This window comes from Pelophylax lessonae, assembly GCF_965119305.1.
Source record: "Pelophylax lessonae genome assembly, chromosome: 1".
NCBI lineage: Eukaryota > Metazoa > Chordata > Amphibia > Anura > Ranidae > Pelophylax > Pelophylax lessonae.
In genome coordinates this window covers 398,385,515-398,402,345 of record NC_138768.1, presented here as the reverse complement: position 1 = coordinate 398,402,345, position 16,831 = coordinate 398,385,515, and positions in this window count along the sequence as shown.

The window sequence follows — 16,831 nt, the reverse complement described above, 5'->3', positions numbered from 1 at the left end:
CATTTTTAATATTCAAAGTAAAGTAGTAAACTTACTAATCTATCTGTCTCCATGCTTTATTTTGTTAAGTAATCCCGTTAAAAACACCCTCCTAACATTTCTGGCCGTGGCCATCTTGTGTAAGGGCAGATGATTCATGTAGCTTTCACCTTTAAATTCACCTGCCCTTAGCTCAGGTATGCAAGCAGAAGAGGGTGTGCTTAACTGAGAAAGCAGCTCCACCCCTACTGAAGACTCCTGGGATGTATAACATAATTTGCCTAGGTATGGAAACCAGGAAGTAACTGAAGAAATGTAAAAAAAAAAAAAAAAACATATATATAGTTTAAAACAAGCAAATATGATATACTTTCCTAGCCATTTACTAATGCTAGCAGAAAAAGGATTAAAAATAGTAAATATGATTTGGGAGAGTGAAAAGTTAAAGTTGTTCTAAAGCCTTCAGGTTTTTTTTATTTATTTTTTTTACCTTAATGCATTGTAAAACCTTCTGTTGCAGAGGATCCCCCCAGCCCCCCTTACAGTTACCTGAACCTGATCTTGATCCAGCGTTGTGCACGAGAGTAGCAGCTCTCCCGGCTTTGTCCCTCCTCTTTGGACAGATTGATAGCAGCGGGAGCCATTGGCTCCTGCTCCTGTCAATCAAATCCTTTGATGAGGGAGCAGGGACAGGGCCAAGCAAGCCCCACATGGGTGCACCCATAGAAAGTGGCTATGGGGGCACTTGGCAAGTGGTGGAGCCAGGAGTGAACACTGGTCCAGATGCATCCATTTTACCTCCTGCCAAGGGTATTTTTGTATCTCATGTTATTTATTTGGAACAATAATTCAAGTTTATCTCTATGACAATTTGTTTGGAATATTTTGCCTTTGGCTGTCAATGCCCAGGTAAAGCAAAGATACCAGGCAGTGATGGCAAGGCTGTAAATAAAAACACGTACAAGTGATCAAGTTCATCCTTGTTTGGAAGTCTAGGCTGCTGGGGAGGTGGCTCTACATGTGCTTCAGGTACTATTCTGCCCTGCTGTGCATGTCATGTCAGAAAGGGTCCTCACCGCAGCAGGGTGAATTTGACTGAGAAGCTGCATGTCTATGCTAAACCAATGGTTGGAGGTGGCCCTACATGCCCTTTAGTTACTAGCCTGTTCAGCTGCACATGTCACGTATAAGAGGGCTCTCCACAGTGGGGGTAATATGTCTGGGCAGGGCCGGCGCTACCATAAGGCAGCTTAAGCAGCCACCTTAGGGCACCAGGATGAAGGGGGGGGGGGGGGGGGGCGGTAAAATCCAAAATTCCAACCACTTACTGGGAATTCATATTTTTACAGTGCCGCAGACATGTGTTTTTTTTTTTTTTTTTACACCTGTGTACTTAGTAAAGCTGACGGTCGACTTTCAAGTGAAAGTGATACAAGCTGCTGTGAAGCCCCTTATCACTTCCACTATCTGCTGCCCCCCTTCCATGTTCACCAGGGGCCCAGTGCTGTCATGGCCAGTTGTCGCTGGGAAGGGCGGGGGCATCTCAGCAAACCTCTGTCCTCTCAGCCTCCCTCCTGTACACAGACCAGGAAGTGACATGTATGACGTCACTTCCTGGACTCGAGCGGTCATTCTCCGGAATCAATGCTGGAGGAAGCAGCTAATGGAACACAGTTTGTGTTCCATTAGCTGTAGTGGATCAGAAAGGCAACATCTACGGTCTAATAGACCCTGGGTGTCTCCATAAATAGAAAAAGAGAGAAAGGAGGCGCAAACACCTAGTGCATTACCCATGGTCACTGTTTGTATAATGTTAATAAAATGCCAAATGCGTACTCACAGACATGAAGATAATAAAATCGTGTTACAAGAATCCACCATACGTGAACTGGAACATGTCCTCGAAGTCAGGACCGCTAACGCGTTTCGGGAGTCAAGCCCCCTTCCTCAGAGCTGGTCTTGCCAGTAGCAGATCAAAAATATATATAGTAGCTTCAATCAGGCCCGAACTGGCCATAGGGCAGACCGGGCATATGCCCGGTGGGCCGAGGCCTCCGCTCCCGGTGCATGATCAGTCACTATGTCAGAGAGACTGTGTGTGTCTCCGCGGCCGATTCCGCGGAGACTGAGGGCCGCGCCGCATTACTGCATAGGCCGCCCGCCGCTGTCCCTGACTCCCCACTCCTAACTGGCAGCCGGGTTGATGCTGAGCTGAGCCCAGCGCCGCTCGCTGCGGCTGGCTCCGCAGCGGCATCCAGCGTAGCGCATCAGGAGGGGTGGACGGACCGTCAGTGACTCACTCACTGTCACTGAGATGAAGGCTGAAGGGTGTGGAGCTAGAGGCCGGGAAGCGGTAACCCCCTGCTTGTTGTCGGGATTCGGGAAGAAGCGCGGGAAGGAAGTGGAACAGTTGACTCGCCAGCGCTGCACCGCACCGCAGACAGACACACAATGACAGAGTGAGACAACAACACACACCACGATGAGCCAAGGTCGGTGGACCAGAGGTGACCGTCCGTGACTCACTGCTGTGAAGGGGGTGGAGCTGCTTGTCGGGACGGGAAGAAGCGGCGGGCTGCTCCAGGGCTCCAGCCTCCAGGTAAGTGTACTGCTCTCAGTCGAGGGGGCATGCACACTAAACTCTGCATTGATGGGGGCACGCACGCTGAACTCTGCATTGGGGGCATGTATGCTGAACTCTGCATTGGGGGCATGTATGCTGAACTCATTGATGGGGGCAATGTGTACATTGTTCATTGCATTGATGGGGGCACGCACGCTGAACTCTGCATTGGGGGCATGTATGCTGGTCACAACATTGGGGGCATGTACGCTGGTCACTGCATTGGGGGCATGTATGCTGGTCACTGCATTGGGGGCATGTATGCTGGTCACTGCATTGGGGGCATGTAGGCTGGTCGCTGCATTGGGGGCATGTAGGCTGGTCATTGCATTGCGGGCATGTACGCTGGTCACTGCATTGGGGGCATGTATGCTGGTCACTGCATTGGGGGCATGTATGCTGGTCACTGCATTGGGGGCAAGTATGCAGGTCACAACATTGGGGGCACGCACGCTGATCTCTGCATTGGAGGCATGTATGCTGGTCACTGCATTGGGAGCATGTAGGCTGGTCACTGCATTGGGGGCATGTACGCTGGTCACTGCATTGGGGGCATGTACGCTGGTCACTGCATTGGGGGCATGTACTGTATGCTGGTCACTGCATTGAAGGGGGCACGCACGCTGATCTCTGCATTGGGGGCATGTATGCTGGTCACTGCATTGGGGGCATGTATGCTGGTCACTGCATTGGGGGCATGTAGGCTGGTCACTGCATTGGGGGCATGTACGCTGGTCACTGCATTGGGGGTATGTATGCTGGTCACTGCATTGGGGGCATGTACGCTGGTCACTGCATTGGGGGCATGTATGCTGGTCACTGCATTGAAGGGGGCACGCATGCTGATCTCTGCATTGGGGGCATGTATGCTGGTCACTGCATTGGGGGCATGTACGCTGGTCACTGCATTGGGGGCATGTACACTGGTCACTGCATTGGGGGCATGTATTCTTGTCACTGCATTGAAGGGGGCACACACGCTGATCTCTGCATTGGGGGCATGTACACTGGTCTCTGCATTGGGGGCATGTATGCTGGTCACTGTATTGGGGGCATGTACACTGGTCACTGCATTGGGGGCATGTACGCAGGTCACTGCACTGGGGGAATGGTATGCTGGTCACTGCATTGGGGGCATGTATGAATGGTCACTGCATTGGGGGCATGTATGCTGATCTCTGCATTGGGGACATGTATGCTGGTCACTGCATTGGGGGCATGTACGCTGATCTCTGCATTGAAGGGGGCATGTATGCTGATCTCTGCATTGAAGGGGGCATGTACGCTGGTCAGTGCATTGAAAGGGGGCACGCTGGTCACTCTGCATTGAAAGGGGGCACACTATACCTTAATTACTGAAGGCCCCTTTCACACTTTTGCGACCTCAAAGTCACGCAATTTTTTACAGCGTTTTTTGCCGCAAAGCAATGCCTATTACATTTTTCTGTTTGCGCCCCCCCAAAAATTTTGAGCACCAGCTGCCACTGGTGGCCACCCAAGCCAAGGCCTGCAAGGTAAGGAAAGGGCACAATGCACAACACCGCTGGGATTTGTGGTTCTCTGGCCTCCGGCAGTCAGAGCATCTGGCTTAGCAGGTGACTGACTGCAATTAAAAACAGAAAACAGCTACACACATAGTGGCAGCGGAGATGATTTACTGTACCCGGGGCAACAGCTGATGTGGTGTAATGTTACACATCACTACCCTGTAAAAATTCCCTACCCTCCGGAGCTCTGAGCATGCGCAATGGTAACCTGCTCAGCTATTCCATGACATATGTGCACCGGAAGTGACGAGGGTAGGGAATTTTCACGAGGTATGGTTTTTAATGTTACACCGTCATCTTCCGCCCCAACTCAGGCACTATCCCGTCCCGCTCTCTTTCATCCTCACACAGATCCATACGTCTCTGCCTGTCACGCTGCTTTCCTGTGAGATCATTGCTAGCCCTCGCTACCTTCTCCCAGCCGCCCAGTTTACCAACATCTTGCAGCCCTGCTAATTTACAACCTCTTCCCAGGCTGGCTGGAATTCTTTTCCTGACACTTTCCCAACAATAGTCCCTTCAGTTCACTTTCCCTCACTCCCCCCTCCCCCTCTTCTTCACTAGAGGCACTTCACCTTCACATAGGTGTGTGTCCCCTCCCCATACACAAACATTGTAAATGGCCAGAATCCCCCACCATGCACACCCCCCAACACTGAATCATTACTAGTCAATGGAGATCTTACCCTCCCTGCCAGCCAGACAATTTGCTTTTATTACAGTATGACTATTCCTCACCAGCCAACAGTATTCCCCTTGCCCATCCCTGCCGATCCCTCTCCAGTTCCCTTGATCCTCACCTATTTGCCTCTCCTCCCACTTCCCTCACGCCAACGCACAAATCCTTCTTTTCTTATGCCTATACATACCACGATCCCCCAGTTTCACTTCAGTTCTCCTCTACTCTTCCCTTATCTCCTACCCACTCCCCCATTTTTATCCCATCCTCCTCTCCTATCCCATGGTTCCCAGTCCCAAGGTTCTTCCTGGAGCATCTTATTACTGCTGCTGCTTGTGTGAGTGGGATGTGTACTGTGCCAATCCCTGTTGACTATCCTCGTCTATTCATCCCATGTGATTGGCTTAGTACACATCCCACCCACACAAGCAGCAGCAGTAGTAAGACACTCCACCTCGGGGTTCTTCCTTAACCCCTGCAAAGTGCCAGAAGAGAGACAGAAACTCTGGGTGGGAAGGTAGAGGGGGAAATGTCATTCCAGCTGTATTTGGGGAATTGGGGTGATCTGAGGTGTGAAGGTGCAGGAATTGGGGTGGTCTGAGGTGTGATAGTGCAGGAATTGGGGTGATCTGAGGTGTGATAGTGCAGGAATTGGGGTGATCTGATGTGTGAAGGTGCAGGAATTGGGGCTGATCTCATGTGTGAAGGTGCAGGAATTGGGGTGATCTGATGTGTGAAGGTGCAGGAATTGGGGTGATCTGAGGTGTGAAGGTGCAGGAATTGGGGTGATCTGATGTGTGAAGGTGCAGGAATTGGGGTGATCTGAGGTGTGAAGGTGCAAAGCTCACTTGATTTCTTACTATTATTCAAGTGGTTTACAGCAGTTTCCTTATATGAAGTTGACAGTTGTTTTTTATGTTTTTGGCACTCCCAATTTCTTTGAAAACATTTTTCGGCACACTGTGCCCAAAAAGGGTGCCCAAATTTTTGCAGAAGCCATTTTTTTTGTTTTCTGTTATTTTGAAAGTGTAAATGATGGAAATAAAATCTAACTTTTGTTGGCATATTATAAGGATGTCTAAACTGTAATTTGATGCCTTTTGGATATTTTTCCATCTTTCCTTGGCTTCTTTATGCACATTAATACAAATTTTTACCTGGGGTGCCCAAACTTTCGATCCCCACTGTATATTATATATTCATGGTGAAGTTCAGTATTCCATAGAACAATCCACGATAGGTATGAAAATGCATCCTGGTAATCTGACGTGTTTTGTGAACAACCGTTCACTTCTTCAGAGGTTGATGTGATACATCATTTCTATGAAATAAAACTGGTTGCGGCATGTAATAAAGATAGTAAATATTGTTACTCTAATGGAAAACACTAAGGGGCCACCAGGGGGCACATTCTTACAAATCAATTAAAAAGAAATGCCATACTCATGTTCCACTGGCTGCCGCTGGGAAAGTCTATCTTGGGAGCTGTGGGCTTGGGATCCACAAGGGCCCGGTAGGGCAAACAGGGCCAAACGCAAACACAAACCAACATAGTGTGGCATCCATGGTGATGACTATAGGAGACATATCTATGTATCAGACTCATTTCTAAACTGTATATGAATAGTAATATCAGCAATCAGTACAAGGAGTTTAATACTGTGCAGTAAGTAGGGGTATAAACTAATAACACTAGGAGTGAGCCTGAGCTAAAAAAGTTTGTATCTGATACTCAGATTAAATGCTAAAAGTGAGCAAAAAAGCATGGGTATCAATGATGTGCACTTAAAATTAAATGAAAAGACAAAACAAGACGCAAAAAAACAATTAGCCCCAGGGCCCGGAGGCCTCAAAAGGAAACAATAGTGAATAAAGGAGACCTACCTAAGTGGAAATATGTAGCAACCATGTTTTATTTTTACTAATGTGCAATAAAAGTGAAATAAACAAGACTCCCTAGGTGCATTGAATATATCGTATTATGTAAGGGTAAAGGAGAATTGGAGAGAGTGAGGATAAAAATAGAGTCCTAGCGCATGTTGTAAGGAAGAAGGAAAAAATAAATAAATGTAATGTAAATGTATATTTAAGGGTTTACAACCACTTTAACCCTTTCCCGCCGACTGCCTTCTGGCTCTTTAAGAGTTCTAAAATCCAGGAGGCGAGCATTCGGGTCAAGTGGCCCCTCTCATTGGCTCGCACATGATCGGAAATCTCTTGATCGCAAGTATGTATTGGGAGCTTACCGATCCCCACTGACAGCGTACAGGGAGCCCGCTCTCAGCACGGTAATTTGTAAACACAGGGCCTCATATATGTGGCCCCTCAGTGTCAAGGCACACTCACCAAGAGGCAGCATATATGCTTATTAGAGGTTAAGAAAGAAAAAGCTCCTGGCTCAGATAGCATCCATTCTCTTGTGCCAGAATTAATTTCAGACATCCCATGCCCATGTGTGGGCATGGCTATGGCTTTGATTATAAAACTCCTTACCTTACATTGGATATATGATGGTAGCACATACTGTCACCTACCTGCTGTAATTTTTTTTTTTTAATTAATATTTACCTCAGGGTCTAATTATAAATGTTTTCACCCAAGATCAACACAATCTTCACCTAAGATTCATACATTTTTCCAGTTCAGTCTGATTAGAAACATTTGTGAATCTTGTATGAAAGTTTTGTGAATCTTGTGTGAAAACATTTATAAACAGATGACTAAGTGCCAGTGTAATATTTGATTTTCTTATTGGAATCCAACAGGATTTGCAGATCATAAACTTGCTCATGTTTAACCATCTACCAACACTAATTGGTCATTCATGCAAAACTGGCAGTATGCTGCATGCATACAAAAGGCTATAATCCTTCCTTTTATTTACTTACATAAAGTAACAGCACTAGCAATGTTTACAGAAAACCCCTGTAGAATGTACCTGATTGATGATTGTGAATGACAAGAAGATAATCAAACCCTAAAGTTGAGGTGAAATTGCCTTTTATTTTTAAACATTTTTCCCTCTTCAGAATCTATATTTATTTGTCTTTTTAACTATCATTTAAATCCCTGCTGTAATGGATGCAGGGCCCACGGGGTACAAAGGCAGTAATTCAATTTTAAATCCCATAATACCGATTCTAAATCCTATAATTCACACATCAAATCCTGTAATTCAAATCACAGTCTGTACTATTAACCCACTACCTAGCTTGAGAGGTTTTTTTTTTATTATTTTATTAGTGGAAATATTTTCTGTTCTGTAATAATGCTTTATATTATTACTGTTTTGTCATACAATACATTATAATTAGATTCTGGTGATGGACATAAGTGCATCCTTCATTTCAAGTGGTTTTCTTTTCTCGTTGCAGCTTCCAATGTTATTTGCAGGACATATTATGGGAAATACACTAAGAAGCATTTAAAGGGATTTAAAACCCTAGCAAGCCAGGTTACTGAAATAGGATGTACTGAAGGGGCCAATGTGTACTTTCTTGTAATGTTCTCTCTTTTATTTGCAATGAAAATAGTAGTGAGGACAAAATTTTAATGATTTTTTTAAAATCTAGGTTTGATGGGAATCTGGAATCCACTATTTTTGCATGACCAGAAAGGGCCAGTTCACAAACAATGAGGAAAGAAAGGAAACCGCAATGGTTTACCTCTCCGGCAGCTGTCCATTGTGGCTTCAGTAGGGGGGCGGTGTGGTGTGCAATACAATGTATACACAGCTCCCTTTTTTTCCCCTCACCTAACTCTACAGGCTGGTTAGCAGGACATCAATAGTCTACAAGTTATTGGAGGGGATGATAAGGGACTATATACAAGACTTTAGTAATAAAAACAGTATCATTAGTAGTAATCAGTATGGATTCATGAAGAATCATTTTAGCCAGCCCAATCTGATAACCTTCTATGAAGAAGTGAGCTGCCATCTAGATAAAGGAAGGCCTGTGGATGTGGTGTATATGGACTTTGCAAAGGCATTTTGATAAAGTCCCCTACAAACCCTTACTGTACAAACTAAGGTACAAAGGTATAGACCATAGGGTGAGTACCTGGATTGAAAACTGGCTTCATGGGTGAGTTCAGAGGGTGGTGATAAATGTGGAGTACTCAGAATGGTCTGGTGTGGAAAGTGGGGTCCCCCAAGGATCTGTTCTGGGACCAATCCTGTTTAATTTTTTCATAAACAATCTAGAATGGGATAAATAGCTCAATCTTAGTATTTGCAGACGATACTAAACTAAGCAGGGCAATCATTTCTACGCAGAATGTGGAAACCTTACAAGACCTGAACAAAATAATGGGGTTGGCATCTACATGGCAAATGAGGTTTAATGTTGGAAAATGTAAGGTAATGCATTTGGGTGCCAGAAATATGTACGCAAGTTACTCACTAGGGGGAGAACCTCTGGAGGAATCGAAGATGGAAAAGGACCTGGGGGTCCTAGTAGACGACAAGCTCAGTAATAGCATGCCATGCCAAGCTGCTCCAAGCAAAGCCAATAGAATACTGGCGTGTATAAAAAAGGGGATTCACTCCTTTTCACCCATAATCTATAATACAAAGTAATACAGTAAAAGGCATGTGGGTTCCTTCAAACCTTTGGGGAGAGACCTCCCACAGGAACCCCAAGGGGAGAACATCAGAACAACTAAGGAAACAAGAAGAAAGTACTGAAAGAGGACAGGGAAAAAGAGAAGAAAAAAAAGGAAGGAGGGGCAGTGGGAGGTGAGAGGGTTCAAAGTTGTCAGGGAAGCAGGAATGCAAGGCCTTGAGAAAGGAGAGAAAGCCCTCAAGGACTCACCATCAAAGTTCTGTATTCAGGAGAATCAGTAAAATCAAGCCAGTAAAATCACGTCTGTCAAAACTGATCTGTGATTTGAGGAGGCCAAAACATCTTCCATAGTTTTAATCTCTTTTAAGTGGTTCTAAATTCCCAAGGTTTTTCATAGAATTCATGAAGGTAAAAAAACCTTCTGTGTGCAGCTCCCCCCCCCCCCGGCACCCCCTAATACTTACCTGAGCCCCATCTTGATTCAGCGATGTGCATGGGTGCCTCGGCTCTACTGGGACTCTTACCCCTTATTGACTGAGGCAGCAGCCATGGCTCCCATTGCTGTCAATCACAGCCAGAGAGCCAATCAGGAGAAAGAGGGATAGGGCCGAGCCATGGCTCTGTGTGTGTGAATGGACATGCAGAGCTGCTGCTCAGGAGTAAGCCTGCTTGGGTGCCTCCATAGCAAGCTGCCTGCTTTGGGGGCACTCGGCAGGAGGGAGAACACAATGGCTCAGAGGGACGGAATCCCCTATCAACACAGACTGTATGTTGCATGGTTGCAGGAAAGAAATCCCCTCTGTCATTGATGGCACTAGCTGCATTCAAAAGATGTATCAAGAGTGAACATTTATACCTTACTTAAAGGTGTAAGGTGGAGGTAAAAAGGTGCTGGACCATTTCCAGTTTTTTTTTCCACTTTGAAAATAATGTCTTACCTCTGGTTCCAAAAATTATGTAAGAATGGACTACTCCAATAATCCATATAATAAAGTAGTAAAAGGTATGTGGGACAGCCTCCCTGTTGTTTACACCTCCAACAGAGGAGAAAGCACTGTGGGAAGATTTTGTGTAAAGTCTTGGGCACTCTGTACCAGCGACACTAGACTAGTGTCTCTTACTAGAGATTGAAATCTTGTGGGTAAATTTAAGAATTCTCACTATCTGTTGGTCTCAAAAAGAAGTAACCAAATTTTATTCCCAGACAATTAATTCTTACTGACACCCCACGCATCTGAAAACATGCGTTTTTGAGTGCACATAACCATGAGACAACCTTGTGGGTGCATTTTAGAAAAGAGGTGGAGGATTTTCCCAGCGTTTCCTGTAGGTACAGCAGCCCATTCAAATTAATGGGGTGCAGTGCCCATGCAAATGCACCAGCATAGAGATGCAAATATATGAACGTAGCTTTAATCATTAACCACTTCAGCCTCAACCACCGTACATTTACTGCGGCACTCAGCCGCTGCTGGGGAAAGCAACGTAGCCCTACCTCGCTCGCTCCCGCTGCTCTGGGGCGCGCTCCCGTGTGCCCCCTGGCCCCGCTCCCGCGCGCCCCCGGCCCCCACTGATGGTCTGATGGGCTTCAGAACCGATCAGTCATCAGGTCCAGGCCAATGATTTTTGGCCTGGACCTGTTGATCGGTCCTGCCCAATCAGATACTGACTGTGCCTGTGTAATGTAAACACAGGCACAGAAAAGACCCGCTCTCTCCTCCCAAAATCCTTTTTGGATTAATCGAGAGGAGAGAGAGGATCAAAACTGTGAGTACACCAAGCACCCACACACACATGTAGATAGGCACATTTAACCCCCGCTCATCCTCCCAGTTAACCCCTACACCCCCTGTCACAACACACACTGTATACAGTGTATAGCAGTTTTCTATATACCTGTATTAGTGTGACATGTGACCTGGTTTAGAGCTTGCGGCCGTTCCTTTTAGGCTTAGGATACCCGCCACCCCCCCAATAAAGATTTAACCCCCTGATCTCCCCCTGATCACTCCCAGTTAACCCCTTCCCCCTGTCACATTGCACACTATATAAACAGGTAATATAGTGGTTAACTGTAATTTTGTATTAGTGTGATTGTGACTTCAGTTAGCGCTAGCGAGTCAGTTTCTGTCCCAAGTAGGTTTAGGGTCCCCGCCACCCCCCCAATAAAGATTTAACCCCCTGATCACCCCCAGTTAACCCCTACACTCCCTGTCACAACACACACTTTATACAGTATATAGCAGATTCGTATATACCTGCATTAGTGTGACTTGTGACCTGGTTTAGCGTTTGCGTGCATTCCTTTAAGGGTTAGGATACGTGCCACCCCCTCAATAAAGTTTTAACCCCCTGATCACCCCCAGTTAACCCCTTCCCCCCTGTCACCATGCACACTATATACAGGTAATATAGTGTTTTTCTGTATTTCTGTGATAATGTGATTGTGACTTCAGTTAGCGCTAGTGAGTACATTTCTGTCCCAAGTAGGTTTAGGGTCCCCGCCAATCTTCTCTATGGCCTAAGATACCCGAAGCTATGAGCATTTCATGACTTCTGTTTTGCCAGAAATAAACAGCGCCATTAGGAAATTGGGAAAGCATTTTATCACACAAATTTTGGTGTGGTCAGATGCGTTAAGGTCAGAGGAGAGATCTAGAGTCTAAAAGACCTCAATGTTTTAAAAAAGAGTACCTGTCACTACAGATTGCTATCATAGGGGATATTTAAATTCACTGTGATAACAATAAAAATTATAAAAAAAAAAAATATGAATAGTGTCATATGTAAACCGCAATTGCATGTGAGGTATCGCCGTGAACGCCAGGTCGAGGGCAGTAATTCTTGCAGTAGACCTCCTCTGTAAGTCTAAAGTGGTAACCTGTAAAGACTTTTAATGGCTTTTAAAAATGTACATAGTTCGTTGCTGCTGCACATGTGTGCACAATTTTTAAAGCATGTCATGTTTGGTATCTATGTACACGACATAATATCATCTTTTACATTTTACCAAACAGTTTGGAATTATATAGTGTATTTGTGCATTAAATTTAAAAAAATATATATTTTTTTTCGCAGAAATTGCCTTTGGAAAATCTGTGCGCAAATACCATGTGACAAAAATTTTTGCAACCTCCACCATTTTGTTCTGTAGGGCCTCTGCTTTAAAAAAATATATAATGTTTGGGGGTTCAAAGTAATTTTCTAGTAAAAAAACAAAATATTTTCATGTAAACAAAAAGTCACAGAAAAGGCTTGGTTTTCAAAAGTAGACACCCAAAGCTATTTGCTGAGAGGCATATTGAGTCCACGGAGTATTTTATATTTTGCCCTAAGTTTCGGGAAGGTGACAATTTGTTTTTGTTTTTTTACACAACGTTGTCACTAAATGATATATTGCTCACGTAGGCCATGGGTATATGTGAAATCACACCCCAAAATACATTCTGCTGCTTCTCCTGAGTACAAGCATACAACATGTGTGAGACTTTTTGGGAGCCTTGCTGTGTACGGGACCCCGAAATCCAATCACCACCATCAGGTTTTCTAATGGCGTAAATTGTGCATTTTACCTCTGCACTACCTGTCACAGTTTCAGAGGCCCTGAAATTTCAAGATAGCACAAACCCCCCCAAATTACCCCGTTTTGCAAAGTAGACACTCCAAGCTATTTGCTGAGAGGCATGGTGAGTCCATGAAATATTTTATATTTTGCCACAAGTTTCGGTAAAATTATTATTTTTTTGTTTTTTTTACACAAAGTTGTCACTAAATGATATATTGCTCACACATGCCATGGGTATATGTGAAATGACACCCCAAAATACATTCTGCTGCTTCTCCTGAGTACAGGGATACCCCATGTAAGACTTTTTGGCAGTCTAGGCGCGTACAGGACCCCGAAAACCAATCACCACCTTCAGGCTTTCTAAGGGCGTAAATTGTTGATTTCACTCCTTACTACCTATCACAGTTTTGAAGGCCATGAAATGCCAAGATAGCACAACCCCCCCCCCCCCCCAAATGACCCAATTTTTCAAAGTAGACACTCCAAGCTATTTGCTGAGAGTATTTTGCATTGAAGCTTTCATTTATTTTGGAAAATTGATTTTTTTTCCTCTTTTTTCAATTTCCAAAACTTTGTGACAAAAAGTGAGATCTGCAAAATACTCAACATGCCTCTCTGCAAATAGCTTAGGGTGCCTAATTTCCGAAAAGGGGTCATTTGGGGGGTTGTGCTGTCTTGGCATTTCATGGCCTCCGAAACTGTGATAGGTAGTGAGGAATGAATCAACAATTTACGCCATTAGAAAACCTGAAGGTGGTGATTGGGTTTCGGGGTCCCGTACACAGCTAGGCTCCCAAAAATTCTCAAACATGTGGTATCCCTGTACTCAGGAAAAGCAGCAGAATGTATTTTGGGGTGTCATTCCACATATACCCATGTCATGTGTGAGAAATGTATCTTTTAGTGACAACTTTGTGTTAAAAATAAAATTAAAGAAAAATGTAATTTTCCCAAAACTTGTGGCAAAATATAAAATATTCCATGGACTCACCATGCCTCTCAGCAAACAGCTTAGGGTGTTTACTTTCCAAAATGGGGTCATTTGGGGGGGTTTTGTGGGATCTTGACATTTCAGGGCCTCCTAAACCGTGATAGGTAGTGAGAAAATGCAATGAAAAATGTATGCCCTTTGAAATTCTGAAGGTTGTGATTGGATTTCGGGGTCCCGTACACAGCTAGGCTCCCAAAAATTCTCACACATGTAGTATCCCTGTACTCAGGAGAAGCAGCAGAATATATTTTGGGGTGTAATTACACATATACCCATAGCATGCATGAGCAATATATCATTTCAATGATAACTTTGTGTAAAAAAAAAAAAATATATATATATATTTTTTAATCATTTTTCAAACACCTGTGACAAAAAAATTAAATATTCAATGAGCTCAAGATGCCTCTCAGGACATTCCTTAGCATTTCTACTTTCCAAAAAGTGGTATGAGATAGGCAGTCAGAAAGTAAAAGCTGCATACATTTCAGTATTTACACCATAGTTTGTAGACGCTATAACTTTTGTGCAAACCAATAAAAATACGCTCATTGAGATTTTTTTGTCAAAGACATGTAGCTAAATACATTTTGGCCAAAATATATGACATAAATTGAGTATATTGGATATTTTGTAAAAGACAATGTTGAAAGTTTCATTTTTTCTCAAAATTTTTGCTCTTTTTTTATTAATTTGCAAAAAATAAAAAAACGCAGAGGTGATCAAATACCACCAAAAGAAATCTCTGTTTGTGGGAAAAAAAGGACGTAAATTTCATTTGGGTACAGTATTGCATGACTGCGCAATTGTCAGTTAAATTCATGCAGTGCCAAGTTGAAAAAAGGGGCCTGGTCATTGAGCAGCCAAATCCTCCGGGGCTTAAGTGGTTCAAAATGACCCAACCTATGCGTATATGGGAACAGGTAGAGCGTCATTGAATCATCAGAAGACCTGAACACTCAGATAGTTCTCTTTTAGCGCCTCATGCACACGGGACATCATCAAAACGCCAGTAGAATACTGTAGCTGTAGAAGGAGTTTTTTAGCTTTTTTTGTAGTAACGTTTTTCAGCTGTAGCATTTTTTTAAATTAGAAAATAAGTTTATTTGTGCTGCAAAAATACAATACAAAATACAAAAACTCATTAACACGTGAATTACACACTTGTGAAACACTTAAAGTGAAATAAGTGAAATGAGATATACCTTCACCATACAAGAGAAGAGGTACAATGATACAGTGTTATAAATATCTCACTCAGCAGCACCCCGCCCTGGTAATATATCAATTACACCCTCTCACTATGAGCAATAAACAAACAATCATATCCATACCCCGGCCCCACCACCTCCCCCATCCCCCAAAGACTTTTAGAAAAAGTAAAATCACAAAAAATGTATACATTAAATGTACGAGTACTCTCTAATCACCGACTCCAAATTTTATCAAATTTCTTGGGACACCCCCTATGTTTATAAATTAACCGTTTATAATGAAGAGCAGAATTTATTTCCGCGATCCAGTCCTGAAGAGTAGGGACTGAATCACGCATCCACAATCTGGCTATAAGCTTGCGAGCGCTAAAAATAGATTCCTGAAGAAAAATGGTAAAAAATTTGTCAATGTCACAGTCAGGGAACAAACCTAACACATATGATCGTGCAAAAACTTAATAACCTGTGTCCATTAAGCCTGAATATCCGGGCAAGACCAAATGAGATGTATAAACGTACCCGGTTGCAGGGGGCAACGAGGGCAGGAGGAGTTTTATGACCGCCTATATTTAGATATTCTAAGCGGAGTAAGATAAGCTCTATGCAATATGTACAGCTGAGTCACATGCTCTGAAAGTTTGGGCGAAGCCAACCTGGGGCCCTCCAAGATATCGTCCCAATCCATCTTATCCAGGGGACCCGTATCCACAGCCCAACGAGCCTGTATCCGGGTCACCTGGTGGTCGTCCTCAACACCACGCAATTCGATATATAAGGATGAGATAAGACCCTCAAGCGTGTCGCCCAACAGCACCTCCAGCAGAGGGATATCTTGTAAAACGGGAAATTGTGTCAAGAATTGTGCATGTAATGCGTGACGCAACTGTGCGTATCGAAAAAACATATGCGGGCTTAGATCATACTCAGCTTTAAGTGATTGAAAGGAACGAACGCCTGAATCACAAAGCACCTGGCCCAGATACAGTATGCCCCTAGTTGCCCACAACTGACATTCCGAGATAGATAGAAGCTCTCACAGACCGGAGTTATGCCATAAAGGGGTCCTGGTGTGTATCTGGGGGTAATTTAACTTTTTTGCCGCTATCGCCCAGATCTTCCGGTGATGGAACAACAATTTATTCATCACCATCGCTCGAGGCGAAGGACCACATTTTCGTAAAAGTACCTGCATAGGGGTGTAAACAGCTTGAGGAGATCCATGACAAACTAAGGTTTGGTATCTAGTAGCCTCCAATTTATTAAAATAAAAAAAATGGGAGAGTTGCGATGCAAGGTAATAAGATTGAAAATCCGGTATAGCCACACCCCCCTTATCCGTAGGGTTTTTAAGTGATGCCCATGTTAACTTATGGCGCTCGGGTCCCCAAACAAAGGAATTCAGGATACGGTCAATAATTTTAAATAATTTCAGGGGGATTGGGACAGGGGAGTGCCAAAAGGCATAAATAAATTTTGGTAGTAAAATCATTTTAATAAGATTCACCTTACCCTTTAATCCCAATGGCAGCCTAGCCCTTGTTTAAGTGCGTTGCTTAAGCATATCAATTTAGGATTCTGGATATAAAGGGTCTTTACCAGGTTTTGACAGAATAATAATATTGGCTTCTCTCAGAGTCTGGCAGACGGCCTATGTCATGAACATGG